The following is a 20,509-nucleotide window of genomic DNA, read 5'->3' as shown; positions in this document are numbered from 1 at the left end:
GGATTCATCCCATGATATATTACCATCTTTATAATAACAGTATCCTCATAATGCCAGTATTGACATGTATTTCAAGCACATACAAAGATAGAGCACAGAACTACATTTTTGAACGTGCCAATCCTATTCATTCCACAAATACATGGAACTTTTTCAATGTAACTATATCTAAGCTTGCGAGCAGGGCCTTCTCACCTCTTTGTCTGTTTTACCCAGTATTGTTTATTACTGTGTTTGACCACAGTTGTAGAGTGCCACGGAATTTGCTGGCACTCTATAAGTAAATGTTGATGATGATGATCTATAAGCCCTGTCTAGATACCCACTATTGATATATTTAGTTTGTTCCTTATTTTTTTTATTAATCTATGCTGTTGTCTAAGGAATCATAAATTTCTAACAGCTCTTCAACATGTATAAGTGTGCCATGGTCCTGTGAGAAGAATGAATAAGGGGTTCATTGCGGGGAATGCACTTTGAAATCCCAGGAGTCCTACTGGCAATTGTGTTATACATGTGTTATACACAGTTATACATGGTTGACCATGATATGTTTCAAATAATCTCACCTGTGTAAGTTGTTTATTGAACAGATATAGGTCTTCACTTGTTGAGTAGGTGAAAAACTCTCCAAAATTAATGGTTACCCAGATCTCATAGCTCACAGCATTGCAAGAAACTTCTACAAATGAAAGCAAATAGAGTTTATAACCATAAAAAATTAGATATCTACAAAAGGAAAACGATGAGGACAAACTACATCAATGTTATCAGACAACAGCGAGGTCACCGTGACACATACCTGTAGTAGTAGACTGTTCCGTCATGAAGGCCTTAATGAAGTAATTGTAGATATCTTCTTGGGTTTCTTGTGTCATTGATGTAAACACAAGGCTGAATCCTTTCACTCTGTTTCCGAAAACAAAAGAGTGTGAAATATCTAAATTATATTGTCATTTAACATTATCCTTACATTTAATGTTGTTTTTTCTCCAAACAAGTTATATTATCAGAAACAAAAAAGACATACAATGAATTGACTTTTGTAGCTGGTATCATAGTCCTCTAGTTGTAAGATCTCACGGGCAGGGTCCTCTCCCCTTATGTGTCATGTCTATCTCCCTTTTATAACCTTGTTGTTATGTCTTAAGCTATATCCTCAGCTACCTTATGCTATTATTGATAGCTGATGACAATCCATGGAGATGTTATTATGCTTAAATGTATTCATGTCACTGTTAATATTTGTATCTTCCATTATATTTATTATACTTGTATTTGTCATATCTGTAAGATAGTTGTCCGGTGCTACGGAATCTGTAGTTCTGTATAAATAGCTGATAATATTAATACTTACATAGCTTGGTAGGAAGAGCAGGAGATGTCAGTTGGAAGAATCTGAAGAAGAGTTTGGTTGAAATAGGGAAGTAGGACAACTAAGTATTTTTCAAACAAAATTGTCCACTGTTGTGTGCTATAATCAATGAAGGTGGTCTCCAATTGCTGAAGCTTCACAGCCAGTAGAGTCTCCTTGATTGTTGTTATTTGTTTTTCTGACAGATTTTCCTAGAAACACAAAAGAGGCGATTCATAAAGATTCACTCAAAATAGTATATTTCAGAGATTTTCAAGAATGATTATTTTGAGAGACTATTTCACATAATTAATTAATGTAATCTATTTATAAATGATTATTTATATAGTGCTACCATATTACACAGTGCTGCACAGAGAATTTTGAAGCTTTTATCTCAGTCCCTGCCCCTTTGGAGCTTATGGTCTATATTCCACATCACAGACATTAGGGTCCATATTTGTCAGCTTCCATGGGAAGACAATGGGATGTGCTGAAGCACCCAGAGGAAGCCCAAGAAACATGGGGAGATCATGCAAGCTCAACACTGACAGGGTACTGGTTGGAATGGAACCCATAACGTTATGACTATGTGGCCACAATTTTAGCTGCTGTGCCCCCATGCTTTCCCGAAGTTATGATTGTAATGCATTTTGACGATGTCAGAATCCAGTTTCACACTTGCGTACCTTTTCAGCAGCAGATACGATGGCTTCCACAAAGACGGTGACATTTTCCACTTCGATCTTACTTAAGAATGAAACGAGCAAGGTTTCATTAGCAATAACATCTGCTCTGGTCACAAGGTCAGCCGTGGCACTCGGAGACAAAACACCCTAAAAAATAGTTATGATTTTAGCTTCTTTAATTCAAGATCACTATAATCATTTGAATAGTACAATTCTCAACCTTTATAATATCATGCTCACTTAACACCCGTTATATTCACTGCACAAATGTGCGTGAAATGGATTCATCCCATGTTATATTACCATCTTTATAATAACAGTATCCTCGTAATACCAGTATTGACATGTACTTCAAGCACATACAAAGATAGAGCACAGAACTACATTTTTGAAGGTGCCAATCCTATTCATTCCACAAATACATGCAACTTTTTCAATGTAACTATATCTAAGCTTGCGAGAAGGGCCTTCTCACCTCTTTGTCTGTTTTACCCAGTAATGTTTATTACTGTGTTTGACCACAGTTGTAGAGTGCTACGGAATTTGCTGGCACTCTATGAGTAAATGTTGATGATGATGATCTATCAGCCCTGTCTAGATACCCACTATTGACATATTTAGTTTGTTCCTTATTTTTTTTATTAATCTATGCTGTTGTCTAAGGAATCATAAATTTCTAACAGCTCTTTAACATGTATAAGTGTCCCATGGTCCTGTGAGAAGAATGAATAAGGGGTTCATTGCAGGGAATGCACTTTGAAATCCCAGGAGTCCTACTGGCAATTGTGTTATACATGTGTTGTACACAGTTATACATGATTGACCATGATATGTTTCAAAAAAATCTCACCTGTGTAAGCTGTTTATTGAACAGATATAGGTCTTCACTTGTTGAGTAGGTGAAAAACTCTCCAAAATTAATGGTTACCCAGATCTCATAGCTCACAGCATTGCAAGAAACTTCTACAAATGAAAGCAAATAGAGTTTATAACCATAAAAATTAGATATCTACAAAAGGAAAACGATGAGGCCAAATTACATTAATGTTATCAGACAACAGCGAGGTCACCGTGACACATACCTGTAGTAGTGGACTGTTCCGTCATGAAGGCCTTAATGAAGTAATTGTAGATATCTTCTTGGGTTTCTTGTGTCATTGATGTAAACACAAGGCTGAATCCTTTCACTCTGTTTCCGAAAACAAAAGAGTGTGAAATATCTAAATTATATCGTCATTTAACATTATCCTTACATTTAATGTTGTTTTTTCTCCAAACAAGTTATATTATCAGAAACAAAAAAGACATACAATGAATTGACTTTTGTAGCTGGTATCATAGTCCTCTAGTTGTAAGATCTCACGGGCAGGGTCCTCTCCCCTTATGTGTCATGTCTATCTCCGTTTTATAACCTTGTTGTTATGTCTTAAGCTATATCCTCAGCTACCTCATGCTATTATTGATAGCTGATCAATCCATGGAGATGTTATTATGCTTAAATGTATTCATGTCAATCTTAATATTTGTATCTTCCATTATATTTATTATACTTGTATTTGTCATATCTGTAAGATAGTTGTCCGGTGCTACGGAATCTGTAGTTCTGTATAAATAGCTGATAATATTAATACTTACATAGCTTGGTAGGAAGAGCAGGAGATGTCAGTTGGAAGAATCTGAAGAAGAGTTTGGTTGAAATAGGGAAGTAGGACAACTAAGTATTTTTCAAACAAAATTGTCCACTGTTGTGTGCTATAATCAATGAAGGTGGTCTCCAATTGCTGAAGCTTCACAGACAATAGAGTCTCCTTGATTGTTGTTATTTGTTTTTCTGACAGATTTTCCTACAAACACAAAAGAGGCGATTCATAAAGATTCACTCAAAAACGTATATTTCAGAGATTTTCAAGAATTATTATTTTGAGAGACTTTTTCACATAATTAATTAATGTAATCTATTTATAAATGATTATTTATATAGTGCTACCGTATTACACAGTGCTGCACAGAGACTATTGAAGGTTTTATCTAAGTCCCTGCCCCTTTGGAGCTTATGGTCTATATTCCACATCACAGACATTAGGGTCCATATTTGTCAGCTTCCAATGAGGACATTGGTATGAGTTTGGACAATGGGATGTGCTGAAGCACCCAGAGGAAGCCCTAGAAACATGGGGAGATCATGCAAGCTCAACACTGACATGGTACTGGTTGGAATGGAACCCATAACGTTATGACTATGTGGCCACAATTTTAGCTGCTGTGCCCCCATGCTTTCCCGAAGTTATGATTGTAATGCATTTTGACGATGTCAGAATCCAGTTTCACACTTGCGTACCTTTTCAGCAGCAGATACGATGGCTTCCACAAAGACGGTGACATTTTCCACTTCGATCTTACTTAAGAATGAAACGAGCAAGGTTTCATTAGCAATAACATCTGCTCTGGTCACAAGGTCAGCCGTGGCACTCGGAGACAAAACACCCTGAAAAATAGTTATGATTTTAGCTTCTTTAATTCAAGATCACTATAATCATTTGAATAGTACAATTCTCAACCTTTATAATATCATGCTCACTTAACACCAGTTATATTCACTGCACAAATGTGCGTGAAATGGATTCATCCCATGATATATTACCATCTTTATAATAACAGTATCCTCATAATGCCAGTATTGACATGTATTTCAAGCACATACAAAGATAGAGCACAGAACTACATTTTTGAACGTGCCAATCCTATTCATTCCACAAATACATGGAACTTTTTCAATGTAACTATATCTAAGCTTGCGAGCAGGGCCTTCTCACCTCTTTGTCTGTTTTACCCAGTATTGTTTATTACTGTGTTTGACCACAGTTGTAGAGTGCCACGGAATTTGCTGGCACTCTATAAGTAAATGTTGATGATGATGATCTATCAGCCCTGTCTAGATACCCACTATTGATATATTTAGTTTGTTCCTTATTTTTTTTATTAATCTATGCTGTTGTCTAAGGAATCATAAATTTCTAACAGCTCTTCAACATGTATAAGTGTGCCATGGTCCTGTGAGAAGAATGAATAAGGGGTTCATTGCGGGGAATGCACTTTGAAATCCCAGGAGTCCTACTGGCAATTGTGTTATACATGTGTTATACACAGTTATACATGGTTGACCATGATATGTTTCAAATAATCTCACCTGTGTAAGTTGTTTATTGAACAGATATAGGTCTTCACTTGTTGAGTAGGTGAAAAACTCTCCAAAATTAATGGTTACCCAGATCTCATAGCTCACAGCATTGCAAGAAACTTCTACAAATGAAAGCAAATAGAGTTTATAACCATAAAAAATTAGATATCTACAAAAGAAAAACGATGAGGATAAACTACATCAATGTTATCAGACAACAGCGAGGTCACCGTGACACATACCTGTAGTAGTGGACTGTTCCGTCATGAAGGCCTTAATGAAGTAATTGTAGATATCTTCTTGGGTTTCTTGTGTCATTGATGTAAACACAAGGCTGAATCCTTTCACTCTGTTTCCGAAAACAAAAGAGTGTGAAATATCTAAATTATATCGTCATTTAACATTATCCTTACATTTAATGTTGTTTTTTCTCCAAACAAGTTATATTATCAGAAACAAAAAAGACATACAATGAATTGACTTTTGTAGCTGGTATCATAGTCCTCTAGTTGTAAGATCTCACGGGCAGGGTCCTCTCCCCTTATGTGTCATGTCTATCTCCCTTTTATAACCTTGTTGTTATGTCTTAAGCTATATCCTCAGCTACCTTATGCTATTATTGATAGCTGATGACAATCCATGGAGATGTTATTATGCTTAAATGTATTCATGTCACTGTTAATATTTGTATCTTCCATTATATTTATTATACTTGTATTTGTCATATCTGTAAGATAGTTGTCCGGTGCTACGGAATCTGTAGTTCTGTATAAATAGCTGATAATATTAATACTTACATAGCTTGGTAGGAAGAGCAGGAGATGTCAGTTGGAAGAATCTGAAGAAGAGTTTGGTTGAAATAGGGAAGTAGGACAACTAAGTATTTTTCAAACAAAATTGTCCACTGTTGTGTGCTATAATCAATGAAGGTGGTCTCCAATTGCTGAAGCTTCACAGACAGTAGAGTCTCCTTGATTGTTGTTATTTGTTTTTCTGACAGATTTTCCTAGAAACACAAAAGAGGCGATTCATAAAGATTCACTCAAAAATGTATATTTCAGAGATTTTCAAGAATGATTATTTTGAGAGACTATTTCACATAATTAATTAATGTAATCTATTTATAAATGATTATTTATATAGTACTACCATATTACACAGTGCTGCACAGAGAATATTGAAGCTTTTATCTCAGTCCCTGCCCCTTTGGAGCTTATGGTCTATATTCCACATCACAGACATTAGGGTCCATATTTGTCAGCTTCCAATGAGGACATTGGTATAAGTTTGGACAATGGGATGTGCTGAAGCACCCAGAGGAAGCCCAAGAAACATGGGGAGATCATGCAAGCTCAACACTGACAGGGTACTGGTTGGAATGGAACCCATAACGTTATGACTATGTGGCCACAATTTTAGCTGCTGTGCCCCCATGCTTTCCCGAAGTTATGATTGTAATGCATTTTGACGATGTCAGAATCCAGTTTCACACTTGCGTACCTTTTCAGCAGCAGATACGATGGCTTCCACAAAGACGGTGACATTTTCCACTTCGATCTTACTTAAGAATGAAACAAGCAAGGTTTCATTAGCAATAACATCTGCTCTGGTCACAAGGTCAGCCGTGGCACTCGGAGACAAAACACCCTAAAAAATAGTTATGATTTTAGCTTCTTTAATTCAAGATCACTATAATCATTTGAATAGTACAATTCTCAACCTTTATAATATCATGCTCACTTAACACCAGTTATATTCACTGCACAAATGTGCGTGAAATGGATTCATCCCATGTTATATTACCATCTTTATAATAACAGTATCCTCATAATGCCAGTATTGACATGTATTTCAAGCACATACAAAGATAGAGCACAGAACTACATTTTTGAAGGTGCCAATCCTATTCATTCCACAAATACATGGAACTTTTTCAATGTAACAATATCTAAGCTTGCGAGCAGGGCCTTCTCACCTCTTTGTCTGTTTTACCCAGTATTGTTTATTACTGTGTTTGACCACAGTTGTAGAGTGCCACGGAATTTGCTGGCACTCTATAAGTAAATGTTGATGATGATGATCTATCAGCCCTGTCTAGATACCCACTATTGATATATTTAGTTTGTTCCTTATTTTTTTTTATTAATCTATGCTGTTGTCTAAGGAATCATAAATTTCTAACAGCTCTTCAACATGTATAAGTGTGCCATGGTCCTGTGAGAAGAATGAATAAGGGGTTCATTGCAGGGAATGCACTTTGAAATCCCAGGAGTCCTACTGGCAATTGTGTTATACATGTGTTATACACAGTTATACATGGTTGACCATGATATGTTTCAAATAATCTCACCTGTGTAAGTTGTTTATTGAACAGATATAGGTCTTCACTTGTTGAGTAGGTGAAAAACTCTCCAAAATTAATGGTTACCCAGATCTCATAGCTCACAGCATTGCAAGAAACTTCTACAAATGAAAGCAAATAGAGTTTATAACCATAAAAAATTAGATATCTACAAAAGGAAAACGATGAGGACCAACTACATCAATGTTATCAGACAACAGCGAGGTCACCGTGACACATACCTGTAGTAGTGGACTGTTCCGTCATGAAGGCCTTAATGAAGTAATTGTAGATATCTTCTTGGGTTTCTTGTGTCATTGATGTAAACACAAGGCTGAATCCTTTCACTCTGTTTCCGAAAACAAAAGAGTGTGAAATATCTAAATTATATCGTCATTTAACATTATCCTTACATTTAATGTTGTTTTTTCTCCAAACAAGTTATATTATCAGAAACAAAAAAGACATACAATGAATTGACTTTTGTAGCTGGTATCATAGTCCTCTAGTTGTAAGATCTCACGGGCAGGGTCCTCTCCCCTTATGTGTCATGTCTATCTCCCTTTTATAACCTTGTTGTTATGTCTTAAGCTATATCCTCAGCTACCTTATGCTATTATTGATAGCTGATGACAATCCATGGAGATGTTATTATGCTTAAATGTATTCATGTCACTGTTAATATTTGTATCTTCCATTATATTTAGTATACTTGTATTTGTCATATCTGTAAGATAGTTGTCCGGTGCTACGGAATCTGTAGTTCTGTATAAATAGCTGATAATATTAATACTTACATAGCTTGGTAGGAAGAGCAGGAGATGTCAGTTGGAAGAATCTGAAGAAGAGTTTGGTTGAAATAGGGAAGTAGGACAACTAAGTATTTTTCAAACAAAATTGTCCACTGTTGTGTGCTATAATCAATGAAGGTGGTCTCCAATTGCTGAAGCTTCACAGACAGTAGAGTCTCCTTGATTGTTGTTATTTGTTTTTCTGACAGATTTTCCTACAAACACAAAAGAGGCAATTCATAAAGATTCACTCAAAAACGTATATTTCAGAGATTTTCAAGAATGATTATTTTGAGAGACTATTTCACATAATTAATTAATGTAATCTATTTATAAATGATTATTTATATAGTGCTACCGTATTACACAGTGCTGCACAGAGAATATTGAAGCTTTTATCTCAGTCCCTGCCCCTTTGGAGCTTATGGTCTATATTCCACATCACAGACATTAGGGTTCATATTTGTCAGCTTCCAATGAGGACATTGGTATGAGTTTGGACAATGGGATGTGCTGAAGCACCCAGAGGAAGCCCAAGAAACATGGGGAGATCATGCAAGCTCAACACTGACAGGGTACTTTTTGGAATGGAACCCATAACGTTATGACTATGTGGCCACAATTCTAGCTGCTGTGCCCCCATGCTTTCCCGAAGTTATGATTGTAATGCATTTTGACGATGTCAGAATCCAGTTTCACACTTGCGTACCTTTTCAGCAGCAGATACGATGGCTTCCACAAAGACGGTGACATTTTCCACTTCGATCTTACTTAAGAATGAAACGAGCAAGGTTTCATTAGCAATAACATCTGCTCTGGTCACAAGGTCAGCCGTGGCACTCGGAGACAAAACACCCTGAAAAATAGTTATGATTTTAGCTTCTTTAATTCAAGATCACTATAATCATTTGAATAGTACAATTCTCAACCTTTATAATATCATGCTCACTTAACACCAGTTATATTCACTGCACAAATGTGCGTGAAATGGATTCATCCCATGATATATTACCATCTTTATAATAACAGTATCCTCATAATGCCAGTATTGACATGTATTTCAAGCACATACAAAGATAGAGCACAGAACTACATTTTTGAAGGTGCCAATCCTATTCATTCCACAAATACATGGAACTTTTTCAATGTAACTATATCTAAGCTTGCGAGCAGGGCCTTCTCACCTCTTTGTCTGTTTTACCCAGTATTGTTTATTACTGTGTTTGACCACAGTTGTAGAGTGCCACGGAATTTGCTGGCACTCTATAAGTAAATGTTGATGATGATGATCTATCAGCCCTGTCTAGTTACCCACTATTGATATATTTAGTTTGTTCCTTATTTTTTTTATTAATCTATGCTGTTGTCTAAGGAATCATAAATTTCTAACAGCTCTTCAACATGTATAAGTGTGCCATGGTCCTGTGAGAAGAATGAATAAGGGGTTCATTGCAGGGAATGCACTTTGAAATCCCAGGAGTCCTACTGGCAATTGTGTTATACATGTGTTATACACAGTTATACATGGTTGACCATGATATGTTTCAAATAATCTCACCTGTGTAAGTTGTTTATTGAACAGATATAGGTCTTCACTTGTTGAGTAGGTGAAAAACTCTCCAAAATTAATGGTTACCCAGATCTCATAGCTCACAGCATTGCAAGAAACTTCTACAAATGAAAGCAAATAGAGTTTATAACCATAAAAAATTAGATATCTACAAAAGGAAAACGATGAGGACCAACTACATCAATGTTATCAGACAACAGCGAGGTCACCGTGACACATACCTGTAGTAGTGGACTGTTCCGTCATGAAGGCCTTAATGAAGTAATTGTAGATATCTTCTTGGGTTTCTTGTGTCATTGATGTAAACACAAGGCTGAATCCTTTCACTCTGTTTCCGAAAACAAAAGAGTGTGAAATATCTAAATTATATCGTCATTTAACATTATCCTTACATTTAATGTTGTTTTTTCTCCAAACAAGTTATATTATCAGAAACAAAAAAGACATACAATGAATTGACTTTTGTAGCTGGTATCATAGTCCTCTAGTTGTAAGATCTCACGGGCAGGGTCCTCTCCCCTTATGTGTCATGTCTATCTCCCTTTTATAACCTTGTTGTTATGTCTTAAGCTATATCCTCAGCTACCTTATGCTATTATTGATAGCTGATGACAATCCATGGAGATGTTATTATGCTTAAATGTATTCATGTCACTGTTAATATTTGTATCTTCCATTATATTTATTATACTTGTATTTGTCATATCTGTAAGATAGTTGTCCGGTGCTACGGAATCTGTAGTTCTGTATAAATAGCTGATAATATTAATACTTACATAGCTTGGTAGGAAGAGCAGGAGATGTCAGTTGGAAGAATCTGAAGAAGAGTTTGGTTGAAATAGGGAAGTAGGACAACTAAGTATTTTTCAAACAAAATTGTCCACTGTTGTGTGCTATAATCAATGAAGGTGGTCTCCAATTGCTGAAGCTTCACAGACAGTAGAGTCTCCTTGATTGTTGTTATTTGTTTTTCTGACAGATTTTCCTAGAAACACAAAAGAGGCGATTCATAAAGATTCACTCAAAAATGTATATTTCAGAGATTTTCAAGAATGATTATTTTGAGAGACTATTTCACATAATTAATTAATGTAATCTATTTATAAATGATTATTTATATAGTACTACCATATTACACAGTGCTGCACAGAGAATATTGAAGCTTTTATCTCAGTCCCTGCCCCTTTGGAGCTTATGGTCTATATTCCACATCACAGACATTAGGGTCCATATTTGTCAGCTTCCAATGAGGACATTGGTATAAGTTTGGACAATGGGATGTGCTGAAGCACCCAGAGGAAGCCCAAGAAACATGGGGAGATCATGCAAGCTCAACACTGACAGGGTACTGGTTGGAATGGAACCCATAACGTTATGACTATGTGGCCACAATTTTAGCTGCTGTGCCCCCATGCTTTCCCGAAGTTATGATTGTAATGCATTTTGACGATGTCAGAATCCAGTTTCACACTTGCGTACCTTTTCAGCAGCAGATACGATGGCTTCCACAAAGACGGTGACATTTTCCACTTCGATCTTACTTAAGAATGAAACAAGCAAGGTTTCATTAGCAATAACATCTGCTCTGGTCACAAGGTCAGCCGTGGCACTCGGAGACAAAACACCCTAAAAAATAGTTATGATTTTAGCTTCTTTAATTCAAGATCACTATAATCATTTGAATAGTACAATTCTCAACCTTTATAATATCATGCTCACTTAACACCAGTTATATTCACTGCACAAATGTGCGTGAAATGGATTCATCCCATGTTATATTACCATCTTTATAATAACAGTATCCTCATAATGCCAGTATTGACATGTATTTCAAGCACATACAAAGATAGAGCACAGAACTACATTTTTGAAGGTGCCAATCCTATTCATTCCACAAATACATGGAACTTTTTCAATGTAACAATATCTAAGCTTGCGAGCAGGGCCTTCTCACCTCTTTGTCTGTTTTACCCAGTATTGTTTATTACTGTGTTTGACCACAGTTGTAGAGTGCCACGGAATTTGCTGGCACTCTATAAGTAAATGTTGATGATGATGATCTATCAGCCCTGTCTAGATACCCACTATTGATATATTTAGTTTGTTCCTTATTTTTTTTTATTAATCTATGCTGTTGTCTAAGGAATCATAAATTTCTAACAGCTCTTCAACATGTATAAGTGTGCCATGGTCCTGTGAGAAGAATGAATAAGGGGTTCATTGCAGGGAATGCACTTTGAAATCCCAGGAGTCCTACTGGCAATTGTGTTATACATGTGTTATACACAGTTATACATGGTTGACCATGATATGTTTCAAATAATCTCACCTGTGTAAGTTGTTTATTGAACAGATATAGGTCTTCACTTGTTGAGTAGGTGAAAAACTCTCCAAAATTAATGGTTACCCAGATCTCATAGCTCACAGCATTGCAAGAAACTTCTACAAATGAAAGCAAATAGAGTTTATAACCATAAAAAATTAGATATCTACAAAAGGAAAACGATGAGGACCAACTACATCAATGTTATCAGACAACAGCGAGGTCACCGTGACACATACCTGTAGTAGTGGACTGTTCCGTCATGAAGGCCTTAATGAAGTAATTGTAGATATCTTCTTGGGTTTCTTGTGTCATTGATGTAAACACAAGGCTGAATCCTTTCACTCTGTTTCCGAAAACAAAAGAGTGTGAAATATCTAAATTATATCGTCATTTAACATTATCCTTACATTTAATGTTGTTTTTTCTCCAAACAAGTTATATTATCAGAAACAAAAAAGACATACAATGAATTGACTTTTGTAGCTGGTATCATAGTCCTCTAGTTGTAAGATCTCACGGGCAGGGTCCTCTCCCCTTATGTGTCATGTCTATCTCCCTTTTATAACCTTGTTGTTATGTCTTAAGCTATATCCTCAGCTACCTTATGCTATTATTGATAGCTGATGACAATCCATGGAGATGTTATTATGCTTAAATGTATTCATGTCACTGTTAATATTTGTATCTTCCATTATATTTAGTATACTTGTATTTGTCATATCTGTAAGATAGTTGTCCGGTGCTACGGAATCTGTAGTTCTGTATAAATAGCTGATAATATTAATACTTACATAGCTTGGTAGGAAGAGCAGGAGATGTCAGTTGGAAGAATCTGAAGAAGAGTTTGGTTGAAATAGGGAAGTAGGACAACTAAGTATTTTTCAAACAAAATTGTCCACTGTTGTGTGCTATAATCAATGAAGGTGGTCTCCAATTGCTGAAGCTTCACAGACAGTAGAGTCTCCTTGATTGTTGTTATTTGTTTTTCTGACAGATTTTCCTACAAACACAAAAGAGGCAATTCATAAAGATTCACTCAAAAACGTATATTTCAGAGATTTTCAAGAATGATTATTTTGAGAGACTATTTCACATAATTAATTAATGTAATCTATTTATAAATGATTATTTATATAGTGCTACCGTATTACACAGTGCTGCACAGAGAATATTGAAGCTTTTATCTCAGTCCCTGCCCCTTTGGAGCTTATGGTCTATATTCCACATCACAGACATTAGGGTTCATATTTGTCAGCTTCCAATGAGGACATTGGTATGAGTTTGGACAATGGGATGTGCTGAAGCACCCAGAGGAAGCCCAAGAAACATGGGGAGATCATGCAAGCTCAACACTGACAGGGTACTTTTTGGAATGGAACCCATAACGTTATGACTATGTGGCCACAATTCTAGCTGCTGTGCCCCCATGCTTTCCCGAAGTTATGATTGTAATGCATTTTGACGATGTCAGAATCCAGTTTCACACTTGCGTACCTTTTCAGCAGCAGATACGATGGCTTCCACAAAGACGGTGACATTTTCCACTTCGATCTTACTTAAGAATGAAACGAGCAAGGTTTCATTAGCAATAACATCTGCTCTGGTCACAAGGTCAGCCGTGGCACTCGGAGACAAAACACCCTGAAAAATAGTTATGATTTTAGCTTCTTTAATTCAAGATCACTATAATCATTTGAATAGTACAATTCTCAACCTTTATAATATCATGCTCACTTAACACCAGTTATATTCACTGCACAAATGTGCGTGAAATGGATTCATCCCATGATATATTACCATCTTTATAATAACAGTATCCTCATAATGCCAGTATTGACATGTATTTCAAGCACATACAAAGATAGAGCACAGAACTACATTTTTGAAGGTGCCAATCCTATTCATTCCACAAATACATGGAACTTTTTCAATGTAACTATATCTAAGCTTGCGAGCAGGGCCTTCTCACCTCTTTGTCTGTTTTACCCAGTATTGTTTATTACTGTGTTTGACCACAGTTGTAGAGTGCCACGGAATTTGCTGGCACTCTATAAGTAAATGTTGATGATGATGATCTATCAGCCCTGTCTAGTTACCCACTATTGATATATTTAGTTTGTTCCTTATTTTTTTTATTAATCTATGCTGTTGTCTAAGGAATCATAAATTTCTAACAGCTCTTCAACATGTATAAGTGTGCCATGGTCCTGTGAGAAGAATGAATAAGGGGTTCATTGCAGGGAATGCACTTTGAAATCCCAGGAGTCCTACTGGCAATTGTGTTATACATGTGTTATACACAGTTATACATGGTTGACCATGATATGTTTCAAATAATCTCACCTGTGTAAGTTGTTTATTGAACAGATATAGGTCTTCACTTGTTGAGTAGGTGAAAAACTCTCCAAAATTAATGGTTACCCAGATCTCATAGCTCACAGCATTGCAAGAAACTTCTACAAATGAAAGCAAATAGAGTTTATAACCATAAAAAATTAGATATCTACAAAAGGAAAACGATGAGGACCAACTACATCAATGTTATCAGACAACAGCGAGGTCACCGTGACACATACCTGTAGTAGTGGACTGTTCCGTCATGAAGGCCTTAATGAAGTAATTGTAGATATCTTCTTGGGTTTCTTGTGTCATTGATGTAAACACAAGGCTGAATCCTTTCACTCTGTTTCCGAAAACAAAAGAGTGTGAAATATCTAAATTATATCGTCATTTAACATTATCCTTACATTTAATGTTGTTTTTTCTCCAAACAAGTTATATTATCAGAAACAAAAAAGACATACAATGAATTGACTTTTGTAGCTGGTATCATAGTCCTCTAGTTGTAAGATCTCACGGGCAGGGTCCTCTCCCCTTATGTGTCATGTCTATCTCCCTTTTATAACCTTGTTGTTATGTCTTAAGCTATATCCTCAGCTACCTTATGCTATTATTGATAGCTGATGACAATCCATGGAGATGTTATTATGCTTAAATGTATTCATGTCACTGTTAATATTTGTATCTTCCATTATATTTAGTATACTTGTATTTGTCATATCTGTAAGATAGTTGTCCGGTGCTACGGAATCTGTAGTTCTGTATAAATAGCTGATAATATTAATACTTACATAGCTTGGTAGGAAGAGCAGGAGATGTCAGTTGGAAGAATCTGAAGAAGAGTTTGGTTGAAATAGGGAAGTAGGACAACTAAGTATTTTTCAAACAAAATTGTCCACTGTTGTGTGCTATAATCAATGAAGGTGGTCTCCAATTGCTGAAGCTTCACAGACAGTAGAGTCTCCTTGATTGTTGTTATTTGTTTTTCTGACAGATTTTCCTACAAACACAAAAGAGGCAATTCATAAAGATTCACTCAAAAACGTATATTTCAGAGATTTTCAAGAATGATTATTTTGAGAGACTATTTCACATAATTAATTAATGTAATCTATTTATAAATGATTATTTATATAGTGCTACCGTATTACACAGTGCTGCACAGAGAATATTGAAGCTTTTATCTCAGTCCCTGCCCCTTTGGAGCTTATGGTCTATATTCCACATCACAGACATTAGGGTTCATATTTGTCAGCTTCCAATGAGGACATTGGTATGAGTTTGGACAATGGGATGTGCTGAAGCACCCAGAGGAAGCCCAAGAAACATGGGGAGATCATGCAAGCTCAACACTGACAGGGTACTTTTTGGAATGGAACCCATAACGTTATGACTATGTGGCCACAATTCTAGCTGCTGTGCCCCCATGCTTTCCCGAAGTTATGATTGTAATGCATTTTGACGATGTCAGAATCCAGTTTCACACTTGCGTACCTTTTCAGCAGCAGATACGATGGCTTCCACAAAGACGGTGACATTTTCCACTTCGATCTTACTTAAGAATGAAACGAGCAAGGTTTCATTAGCAATAACATCTGCTCTGGTCACAAGGTCAGCCGTGGCACTCGGAGACAAAACACCCTGAAAAATAGTTATGATTTTAGCTTCTTTAATTCAAGATCACTATAATCATTTGAATAGTACAATTCTCAACCTTTATAATATCATGCTCACTTAACACCAGTTATATTCACTGCACAAATGTGCGTGAAATGGATTCATCCCATGATATATTACCATCTTTATAATAACAGTATCCTCATAATGCCAGTATTGACATGTATTTCAAGCACATACAAAGATAGAGCACAGAACTACATTTTTGAAGGTGCCAATCCTATTCATTCCACAAATACATGGAACTTTTTCAATGTAACTATATCTAAGCTTGCGAGCAGGGCCTTCTCACCTCTTTGTCTGTTTTACCCAGTATTGTTTATTACTGTGTTTGACCACAGTTGTAGAGTGCCACGGAATTTGCTGGCACTCTATAAGTAAATGTTGATGATGATGATCTATCAGCCCTGTCTAGTTACCCACTATTGATATATTTAGTTTGTTCCTTATTTTTTTTATTAATCTATGCTGTTGTCTAAGGAATCATAAATTTCTAACAGCTCTTCAACATGTATAAGTGTGCCATGGTCCTGTGAGAAGAATGAATAAGGGGTTCATTGCAGGGAATGCACTTTGAAATCCCAGGAGTCCTACTGGCAATTGTGTTATACATGTGTTATACACAGTTATACATGGTTGACCATGATATGTTTCAAATAATCTCACCTGTGTAAGTTGTTTATTGAACAGATATAGGTCTTCACTTGTTGAGTAGGTGAAAAACTCTCCAAAATTAATGGTTACCCAGATCTCATAGCTCACAGCATTGCAAGAAACTTCTACAAATGAAAGCAAATAGAGTTTATAACCATAAAAAATTAGATATCTACAAAAGGAAAACGATGAGGACCAACTACATCAATGTTATCAGACAACAGCGAGGTCACCGTGACACATACCTGTAGTAGTGGACTGTTCCGTCATGAAGGCCTTAATGAAGTAATTGTAGATATCTTCTTGGGTTTCTTGTGTCATTGATGTAAACACAAGGCTGAATCCTTTCACTCTGTTTCCGAAAACAAAAGAGTGTGAAATATCTAAATTATATCGTCATTTAACATTATCCTTACATTTAATGTTGTTTTTTCTCCAAACAAGTTATATTATCAGAAACAAAAAAGACATACAATGAATTGACTTTTGTAGCTGGTATCATAGTCCTCTAGTTGTAAGATCTCACGGGCAGGGTCCTCTCCCCTTATGTGTCATGTCTATCTCCCTTTTATAACCTTGTTGTTATGTCTTAAGCTATATCCTCAGCTACCTTATGCTATTATTGATAGCTGATGACAATCCATGGAGATGTTATTATGCTTAAATGTATTCATGTCACTGTTAATATTTGTATCTTCCATTATATTTAGTATACTTGTATTTGTCATATCTGTAAGATAGTTGTCCGGTGCTACGGAATCTGTAGTTCTGTATAAATAGCTGATAATATTAATACTTACATAGCTTGGTAGGAAGAGCAGGAGATGTCAGTTGGAAGAATCTGAAGAAGAGTTTGGTTGAAATAGGGAAGTAGGACAACTAAGTATTTTTCAAACAAAATTGTCCACTGTTGTGTGCTATAATCAATGAAGGTGGTCTCCAATTGCTGAAGCTTCACAGACAGTAGAGTCTCCTTGATTGTTGTTATTTGTTTTTCTGACAGATTTTCCTACAAACACAAAAGAGGCAATTCATAAAGATTCACTCAAAAACGTATATTTCAGAGATTTTCAAGAATGATTATTTTGAGAGACTATTTCACATAATTAATTAATGTAATCTATTTATAAATGATTATTTATATAGTGCTACCGTATTACACAGTGCTGCACAGAGAATATTGAAGCTTTTATCTCAGTCCCTGCCCCTTTGGAGCTTATGGTCTATATTCCACATCACAGACATTAGGGTTCATATTTGTCAGCTTCCAATGAGGACATTGGTATGAGTTTGGACAATGGGATGTGCTGAAGCACCCAGAGGAAGCCCAAGAAACATGGGGAGATCATGCAAGCTCAACACTGACAGGGTACTTTTTGGAATGGAACCCATAACGTTATGACTATGTGGCCACAATTCTAGCTGCTGTGCCCCCATGCTTTCCCGAAGTTATGATTGTAATGCATTTTGACGATGTCAGAATCCAGTTTCACACTTGCGTACCTTTTCAGCAGCAGATACGATGGCTTCCACAAAGACGGTGACATTTTCCACTTCGATCTTACTTAAGAATGAAACGAGCAAGGTTTCATTAGCAATAACATCTGCTCTGGTCACAAGGTCAGCCGTGGCACTCGGAGACAAAACACCCTGAAAAATAGTTATGATTTTAGCTTCTTTAATTCAAGATCACTATAATCATTTGAATAGTACAATTCTCAACCTTTATAATATCATGCTCACTTAACACCAGTTATATTCACTGCACAAATGTGCGTGAAATGGATTCATCCCATGATATATTACCATCTTTATAATAACAGTATCCTCATAATGCCAGTATTGACATGTATTTCAAGCACATACAAAGATAGAGCACAGAACTACATTTTTGAAGGTGCCAATCCTATTCATTCCACAAATACATGGAACTTTTTCAATGTAACTATATCTAAGCTTGCGAGCAGGGCCTTCTCACCTCTTTGTCTGTTTTACCCAGTATTGTTTATTACTGTGTTTGACCACAGTTGTAGAGTGCCACGGAATTTGCTGGCACTCTATAAGTAAATGTTGATGATGATGATCTATCAGCCCTGTCTAGTTACCCACTATTGATATATTTAGTTTGTTCCTTATTTTTTTTATTAATCTATGCTGTTGTCTAAGGAATCATAAATTTCTAACAGCTCTTCAACATGTATAAGTGTGCCATGGTCCTGTGAGAAGAATGAATAAGGGGTTCATTGCAGGGAATGCACTTTGAAATCCCAGGAGTCCTACTGGCAATTGTGTTATACATGTGTTATACACAGTTATACATGGTTGACCATGATATGTTTCAAATAATCTCACCTGTGTAAGTTGTTTATTGAACAGATATAGGTCTTCACTTGTTGAGTAGGTGAAAAACTCTCCAAAATTAATGGTTACCCAGATCTCATAGCTCACAGCATTGCAAGAAACTTCTACAAATGAAAGCAAATAGAGTTTATAACCATAAAAAATTAGATATCTACAAAAGGAAAACGATGAGGACCAACTACATCAATGTTATCAGACAACAGCGAGGTCACCGTGACACATACCTGTAGTAGTGGACTGTTCCGTCATGAAGGCCTTAATGAAGTAATTGTAGATATCTTCTTGGGTTTCTTGTGTCATTGATGTAAACACAAGGCTGAATCCTTTCACTCTGTTTCCGAAAACAAAAGAGTGTGAAATATCTAAATTATATCGTCATTTAACATTATCCTTACATTTAATGTTGTTTTTTCTCCAAACAAGTTATATTATCAGAAACAAAAAAGACATACAATGAATTGACTTTTGTAGCTGGTATCATAGTCCTCTAGTTGTAAGATCTCACGGGCAGGGTCCTCTCCCCTTATGTGTCATGTCTATCTCCCTTTTATAACCTTGTTGTTATGTCTTAAGCTATATCCTCAGCTACCTTATGCTATTATTGATAGCTGATGACAATCCATGGAGATGTTATTATGCTTAAATGTATTCATGTCACTGTTAATATTTGTATCTTCCATTATATTTAGTATACTTGTATTTGTCATATCTGTAAGATAGTTGTCCGGTGCTACGGAATCTGTAGTTCTGTATAAATAGCTGATAATATTAATACTTACATAGCTTGGTAGGAAGAGCAGGAGATGTCAGTTGGAAGAATCTGAAGAAGAGTTTGGTTGAAATAGGGAAGTAGGACAACTAAGTATTTTTCAAACAAAATTGTCCACTGTTGTGTGCTATAATCAATGAAGGTGGTCTCCAATTGCTGAAGCTTCACAGACAGTAGAGTCTCCTTGATTGTTGTTATTTGTTTTTCTGACAGATTTTCCTACAAACACAAAAGAGGCAATTCATAAAGATTCACTCAAAAACGTATATTTCAGAGATTTTCAAGAATGATTATTTTGAGAGACTATTTCACATAATTAATTAATGTAATCTATTTATAAATGATTATTTATATAGTGCTACCGTATTACACAGTGCTGCACAGAGAATATTGAAGCTTTTATCTCAGTCCCTGCCCCTTTGGAGCTTATGGTCTATATTCCACATCACAGACATTAGG

Source organism: Mixophyes fleayi, chromosome 7, assembly GCF_038048845.1.
Source record: "Mixophyes fleayi isolate aMixFle1 chromosome 7, aMixFle1.hap1, whole genome shotgun sequence".
Lineage (NCBI taxonomy): Eukaryota > Metazoa > Chordata > Amphibia > Anura > Limnodynastidae > Mixophyes > Mixophyes fleayi.
Note: the sequence above shows the minus strand (reverse complement) of the source record.